Source organism: Diospyros lotus, chromosome 15, assembly GCF_014633365.1.
Source record: "Diospyros lotus cultivar Yz01 chromosome 15, ASM1463336v1, whole genome shotgun sequence".
NCBI classification, from domain to species: domain Eukaryota; kingdom Viridiplantae; phylum Streptophyta; class Magnoliopsida; order Ericales; family Ebenaceae; genus Diospyros; species Diospyros lotus.
In genome coordinates, this window is record NC_068352.1 from 2,033,875 (window position 1) to 2,042,350 (window position 8,476).

General features: G+C 34.8%; 1 pseudogene; it reads right to left on the minus strand.

Annotated features, from left to right (window-relative positions):
- Window positions 1–1,330: 1,330 nt before the first annotated feature.
- On the minus strand, window positions 1,331–8,108 carry LOC127792276 (1-acyl-sn-glycerol-3-phosphate acyltransferase-like; annotated as a pseudogene).
- Window positions 8,109–8,476: the final 368 nt, after the last annotated feature.

The following is an 8,476-nucleotide window of genomic DNA, read 5'->3' on the forward strand; positions in this document are numbered from 1 at the left end:
TGTTCTTCCTCCTTGTATCTTGGACTTACTCATTCACGGCGGCCCTGACGAATCACGGTGGGCTGAAATTGAACGTCGACAGAAAACATCAAAATAATGTCATTTTAGTGTATTTAAAACTTTTTCTGCCACAAAACATCAAGAATCACAACAAAAAAAAAAAAAAATTTCAAGTCATTTCTATAATTTTGAGAACGTTTCACAATATTATAAAAATATTATAAACGTGTTTCTATTCTGGGATTATATTAGAGATAGAAGCAACTGTGTTTATATTTTTTTGAATGAATATAGAATTTATGTTTATGTTTAATTGAATAAATTATCTTTTTATAATTTTTTAAATTAAAAATTATATTTATAACAAAAATCCCTATATTTTTTCTTATTTATATGTTTTCATTTTTTACTTTTCTAAAAAATATAATTTTTCCGTTTCTATTTCATATTATATTCGTTTCCATTTTTATTTTTGTGTAATCTAGGATACCAATATATTATCACTTGAATGACTAAGGCAAAATGATAGAACAATTTGAGAAAAAGAAATAAGATGGAAAGAAGCTAATCACTTGATGTAAATACAGACAAACAAATTCACCTTATTGCATATATATATATATATATTGTAAGCACTTTAGACAAATTTCACATCGATCATGCAAAGGGGGAAACTTGACATATAAGTGCGGAAGGTGTTCTGCATAATGACGTACGTTTTGAAATTAAATCCCAAAGTAATAAAATTGGGGATTAGTTGTGAGCTGAACCGGACAATATGTTGTTAAGTGAACCTCAGCCATTACAAAATGGTATTAGAATCGACCCCTAAGTCTCTGAGCACGACAGTGGGGCAAATCTTAGCGAGGACCCTGAGTTCCTAAAGGGGGTGCATGTAAGCATGTTAAGCAAATTCCACATCAGCCATGCAAAGAGGGGGAACTTGACATATAAGTGCAGAGGGTATTCTACATAGTGACCGGTGTTTTGGGATTAAATCCCAAAGTGTTAAAAACGGGGATTGGTTGCAACTTAAACCGAATAATATGTTGTTATGTAGACTCCGGCCGTTACATATATATATATATCACTTGTTGTATTGAAAAGTAGGTAAAGTTAACAAGAAGAATGAATGTTTTAGTGTATTTGTCACTTAAGATAAGACATGCAAGCAAGCAAATTCACTTTATTGCATATATATATATATATATATATGCGCTAATCTCCTAAAACTATGTTACAAATGATACATTCGCACAGCTTTTCCAAAATGCAGATTGGACTGTTAATTTGTTGGGATTCAACTCAACTAAGAATGATTCACCTCTAACTAGGAATCCGATGTTTTGACAGAAGCTACATTATCCTCGGACAGAAGAGGCCTTTGTGATGCTGGAAGGTGTTCGACATATAAACATCATGTACCATTTTTAGATGATCATCGATATTGTCAGAAGTCCAGTCGTCAGTTCTAATAGGAGGAAGATACCTGACAGTTATCGGTGCCGGCCTGACACGTCTTCCTCCATGTTAGATGTGTGCCTGTCAGCACAATTGGAACTACTGGAAGCTGTAACTGCAATGCCAAGTGAACAAAACCCTGCAGAGGAGAACGCAGAATTAGTGTGGAGAACTGCTTTAATTTGGCTGCTTTGCTCTTATCTGATGTTTCACAAAGAGAAATTAAATTGAAGAAACTTTCATGAACCTCACTGTTTGTACTTTAATAGCATTAGCAGGAGCAGTTGTACCTAAGCAAGCTGCTGATTGATTTGTACTTTGTAACTGGCTTGGCGCCAACTTAACTGCTGCTGGGATTAGAATACAAAGCTAATCCAGCCTAATAAAAATGCATCCAAGAATTATCCAGAGAATTCTCATCTCTCTCTCCATTTCTCTCCCTCGATTCTCCTTTTTCTCTTGCATCCTTCTGTTCTTCTTCTCTCTCTCAATTCTCCCTCATTTTCTGTCCTAATTCTCGCCAATTGAAGATAATTAGCTGTACCTGTGACAGAAACAAATTCCAGAGAGAGTTTGTACCTTTTTGAATGGGACTAGCCTTCCATTTTTGGATCTGGTTCCCTCTGGGAAAATGATCAAAGACAGATTGTTCTTGGTGATTGCACGAGCAGCCTGACCACATGAATGTTAGTTTCAATCTGGAAAAAAGAGATCGTAAAAGATGTCAAACACATCATATTGGAGAGAGAATAGTACCTGTTTCATGGACTCAATGGCTGCACTTGGATTAGAGTGATCGATGCGCAGATGGTGTGCTAAGATGTAGAGCTGTCCAAATAAGGGGTACCCTATGATCTGGAGAAAATAGTATTGCTGCTAAGACAATGCCCTTATATCTGAAAATGTAGGTATGCATTTGGAAGGGGCACATCCACATATCAATTGGTTGAAAATGTCAATATATAGGCGATGCATGATTACTGATATAAATCGCCCTCCAGTTGGAATACTCAACACCTTCAATCTTTATAGGGTTCCCCAGTATCCACATCTGCATTCATCAGCTGAGAACTCTAGGGATGAAACTTAGTTTTCCATATTTATTATAAACCCAACTAGCTAGGATTTATGTGGCTAAACCCTATATAATAGGATTAAGGCTTGATGTTTGTATGGTAAACTAAACTAGATATCAAGGGGAAATCAGAATGGAAACATATTAACAAACAGGGTGGTAAAATAGTTCAGTCCAGTCGTGACTATGATTCAAACATATAAAAGTGTTGTAAGAGCTGCTTTTGGCTTGACAATATTGTAAAGAATCAGCCAACTCTGATATTGCATTATGTGTCCTAAATTGCATTAATTTCTGCATCACTTAAAGTTCAAATAGCTCTACTAGTAGTTGGGTCTACTGATGCCTATGCTAACCGTGACTTAAGAAGTTCTTTGTATGAGTCTATATAAGGAAATTTTAGCTACTATTTCAAACTGATCAACACTTGAGCTGTGAACTCTTTCTAGATTTTCTAGATTTTTAGATCCACTGATGGCAATGAAAACCAAAGACTTGATCTCAAATGTTCTCACGTTTCCCAAACCTCATTGTATATAAAAAGAAAATAAATGACAACAAAAATGTTTTCAAGATTTCAAGAGTACTTCTAAATTCCAAAAGTAGTGAAAATAGACAAAAATGAAAACGAAAAAAAACCAAAACCAAAAGAGCAATTATGTTCAATTTTGCTTTAATAATTTAATAATTGCTCCCTACATAAGAGAGAATTTATTAAACTAGCTACTGGAAGTAGAAGGATATGTTGTGATGAGGTTCGTGTGTCTAATGCAGAGGAGAAAGCACTTGCATACTTGGAATGTTACAACGATCGGTATTCAAAGAAATGTGCGTAACTTTTGCATACGGTGTCTGTTTTGGGCCCATGACCCCATTCCGAAAAGCTCACAATGAGACGCATCTAACACGTGCTTTGCCATGACGTGTGATGGATTTTGATTGTTTGAGATCATTTACCGTGTCAAAACTTAAGTTTTGTGTGTTTAGTTCATTATTTTAAATTTTTCTTTATTTTGTTTTGTAAACCCAGCCCCTTAGGGTATGTTGGCCCAATAAATTTTCTGTTTGTGTCTATTTAAGATATTTATTCTCATCGTAGAGTTCTTGGTTGCTTATGAAATAAGAAAGATATTCGTTTTCTTAATACAATCCGTATTCGAGTATATATGTTTAGTGTGAGTCGTAGACGAGCCTACATCATATTGCTACTTAAAAATCACAGCAAAAGCTTATAAATGTTGTGCCAACATAAAAAACTGTACATACAGATGAAGAGCAACTATTTAATGAAGAAAGTTTGTACCCTGTTGTAAGAAGAAAGAAGAAAAACTAACAAAATGTACGACAAAAAAAAAGTGTTGGAATAATAATTAATTAATACATGAACATAGATTTCTGTTAATTGTTTTATTTGTGAAAAAATAAGATAAATCCTGTATAATCATTTGTGATCCATCAAGTTGGGTCTAAGCATCTCTTTTAACGAGTGCGATTTTGTTTACCCCCTTTAACGAGGGTTGAAATAACTCTCGTGAAAAACTAATGCCCATTTCCTCTCCCCTCTCTGCTTCTCCTCTTTGCTTCTCTCTTCTTCTCTCTCGTCTCTGTTTCCCTCTTCTTCTCTAAGTCTCCCCCTCTCTTTTCCTCTCATCTCTCCCCCCTTCCTTTTCTTCTCCAGCCAGCCTCGTGTCGCCGCTACCGCCACTTCTTATCGCGCATCGACCGCCTCGCCTCGTCGACCGTGAGGTGGTGGCGCGATGCAACAGCGAGGCGGTGGTGTAGAGGCGAGGCAAAAGGTGACGAGACGGCGCGATGCAGCGACAGTGTAGGGAAAGGCGACGAGAACAAGAGAAGGGGAGAAGGAGAGAGAGAGGAACAAGTGGGTGAAGACCCCCCAAAATAATCTTTTTACCCCAAACTAACGGGATAAAGTTATCCCGTTAAAGTGGTGAACAAAATGGCACTCATTTTAACTTTCATTTGTGCCAATGTAGTACATAACATGATGTGGAGCCTACAATTAAAATGGGTTGATTGATGGGGCCACAATCAAAGCTTGAGCTAGTAGTGCCGGACTGAGAACTTTACTCCAGTAGAGTCAACTATAATAATTAAATAAAATAAAGTAATAACTAAAGAATTTTCTCTACTTTATAGGACATTTTAAATGTATAATAATTATATTATTACAACTATCCATTGCGAGTTTTTATATTTTAAAAGCTTTATATAATTGCTTCATTACCAATTATTACTTTTTTTTTTTACTTTTTAGTGAATTAATCAAAATTTTTATTTTTTAGTGAAGTCAAAATATAATTAACCTTAATTTTTTATATATATTACATTGTCTCTAAAAATTAAAACCTTTCTCCTAAATGATAGTTCGTAAACAAAGTAGTAGTGGTTGACATGTCCCGCTCATAGTTACACAAAACACGACATGTTTTGATTCATAGTATGTATTTTAGTACGAGGTACGCTACCTATTTAAACATGCATTTGTGGGGGATAGGATTAATTGGTAAGTCAACTTGATTCGTGGTTCACTTTAAATAATGAATTGGTACACTTATTTAACTTTAAAAAAAAAATTGTTATACTCCTAAGATATTGTAATGAAAATAAGGTTTAATTTAACATAAAATTATAATAATAAGACCAGAAATAGAAAAGAATAAAAAAAACTAAATACTAACGTAACAAATTTAAAATTAACAATTATCTTCGAAGTTTAATGATAAGGTGAACTTCCTTCCTCAATTTGTAATTTTAATCTTTTGAATTTGAACTATCAAGTCATTTTAAAATTTTATTTTTTAGTGAAGTCAAAATATAATTGTTGTGTCATAGGTAAAAACCCATTAAAGGGTCAAGTAAAGCCAAAAGTCCAAAATGTCTTTTTGGGTTAAAAGGCATAAATTTCCCATATGCGGGGGTCCCACACAAAACGTGCAAACATGATAAGTCCGATATTTAAAAATTCTTTTGAATATTCCAAGAAGAGGTTAGATAATTATCTGTAGCGAATTCTAAATTCTAAAATGGTTATGAAATATTTGGATAAGCATTATCCCTAAAAAATTATATCTCTAAAAAGGATAAGATAAATATTATCTATCAAGATAAGCGTTATCTGCAATTCTGTTACATTTTAAATTACTCCGTATTTGTTTATAAATAGGTAGGTATGCATTCCTAGAGAGAAAAAAAAAAGTTTTTGATACTGTTTCAATACCGTTTCTTTTATTATATTCAATATCTAACTGAAACGTCAGAGTATTTGCACGGGGACCTCCCTGTGCCTTTTGACTGTTTTCTTATTTTTGCAGGCACAAATAGTTTGAAGACGACGTTTCCATTTTATAAATTTATTGTTGTATCCATGTCACAATAATAATAAACCTTAATTTTTTTATATACATTACATTGGCCTCCAAAAATTAGTACCCCTCTTCTATTTGTGAAATGATAGTTTGTAAACAAAGTAGTAGTGGTTGACATGTCCCACTCATAATTACACAAAATGTGACATGTTTTGATTCATGACATGTATTTTAGTTCGAGGTACCTTACCTATTTAGGTATACATTTATGGGGGATAGGATTAGTTGGTAAGTCAATTTGATTAGCGGTTCACTTTAAATAATGAATTGGTACACTCGTTCAAATTTAAAAGAAATAAATTGTTATATTCATAAGATATTACAAACTTAACAAAAAATAAGATTAACTTCTTTAAAGTTTAATGATAAGATGAACTTCTTTCCTCGATTTATAATTTTAAACTTTTGAATTTGAACTATCAAGTAATTTTAAAATTTTATATTTGAGATCATCACTTTTATATTTGCAAAGGGTGCCACAAATTGCTTAACTGTGATCCCACTGTCCACTGGGTGTCAATAACTATCATTCAAACATATCAACATTGATACGGACACAACTAGAAAAACAAACAATCAATCACAACAAGTGTTGGGTTATATATCTCTCGGTATAGGTTAACTTGTTAGATCACGATAAATTAAAATTTGTACCAGTAAATTATGAGTTCGATTTCTTATTTTGTGCAATGAGACAAAATCTCCACTTATGATTTAATTTTCTTACAAAATCAAGGGCACAAACAACAAGAACTATGCAAAGGCGGTCATCCCAAATATCGGGTTATATCTAAATTTGTATTACATTAAAATAAAACATTGTTTTACTTAGATAATATTTATTAATCAAGATATAAACTAAAAAAAGATAAGATACGAAAGATATTATAAATTTTTGTCCTTTTTAATGTATTTATTAAAATTATCTTACGACTCTTGAAAAGATGTCACGTGATTTCTTTTATGATATTTTTTATATATATTTATCTCTCATTCCCATAAACATGTCTTAGAGCTTACTAATAAGAAAAATGACGTATATATTTTTCGGTACATTTCGAAAAATTTGACAAATAGTTTGATAAAAATTTTAAAATAATTTTTAATTTTATTTTGATCATTTTATATGTTATTTAGCAAAGTGTTTTAATCCTAATACAACTTTATTTTACACATTTTAATAAACACCCCTTATTAAGATTGATAGATCAATTTATTTACCAAAAGGTCCAGCAGGAAGGGATTAAAAAGAGGAACACTGGCCTGGACTAAATCCAATTGCTCAAAATTTTCAATCAAGAAAGGAACAAATTTGACTTTCATGAAGCTCTTATGTTCGTTTTTTTTTTTTTTTTCTGTTAAATAGATGGATTCTGATCATAACTTTTGTTCTTTCTTGATTCTCACAACGCAGCCACTCAGTTCATAACTTGGATGACAGATTGGGAGGCTTTACCAGCAATCTCCCGGTGACATGTCCGTAGATATTCCCCTGCCTGATCCTCTGACACGGCCAGGGCAACAACACAAGCATGATCAGGGTAAATGCTAGGGAGCCCGATAAGTTTATCAACATACTTACCGAAAAGGGATAAAAAGACTATTTTACTCCCACACCCTTACTCTTCCCCTCCCATGGATTCTCCCTCCCCCGCTCAGCGCCTCCCTTGCCTATCATGGCCGCCGCTTGCCTCTCCCTTGTGCCTCGCTGCAGTCGCTCGGCCTGGTCTCCGTCGTCTCGTCTCCGCCGTCTTGCCGCCATCGTCTCGCCTCACCGACAATCAACGAGGTGAGGTGAGGCCGGGCGATGGAGGCGAGGTTCGGTGGAGAGGCGAGCGACGACCATGCAGGCAAGAGAGGCGTAGAGTTAGAGAGGGGCAGTGGCCCGCTTTACAAATTTGCAAAGCGGGTGGGTCTCATAGAGTGACTCGCATGACCAGAGCCCACTCGAAAGTCGTGAACATCATCGTCATGAAACATACCATAATTCGAATCCATGAAATCAATGACGACAACCATTCGCCGCCGTCACCGGCATACACTTCAGCCTCCGACCATCGTTTTTTCGCTTCTTCCTTCACCAAAACTTTCGAGTTTCCACCAAAATTCGTACCGGAGCTAGCGTCGAAGTAGCTTCCGAATCTCCTATTCCTCGTAAAAACACCGACTCCGCTGCTCTCCTCCATACGTTAGGAACTCAGCTGTAAGAATATACAGAGAGAGAGAGAGTGAGAGTGAGAGAGGAATAAAGCTTTGGGAAGACGGTACGAGTTGCTTACTAATTTATTCACATATTTTATGTTTAAATATTAAAATATTAAATTTGTTTTAAAAATATTTTTTAATTTTTAATTTCAATAGCGTCATTAGTCCTAGCATTAGTGTAACCAAATTCAAGATACCCTATAGGTAGCGACTCATTAGAGTGGACCTCTCATCATTTGGTTTTACCAGCAGTATTTCACGTATGTGACTCGGTCAAAGAGCAAGGTGGCACATTAGATTTTTTTTTGAATTTCGTGCCATCATTTGCGTCGCTCGCCGAACCTGTCCC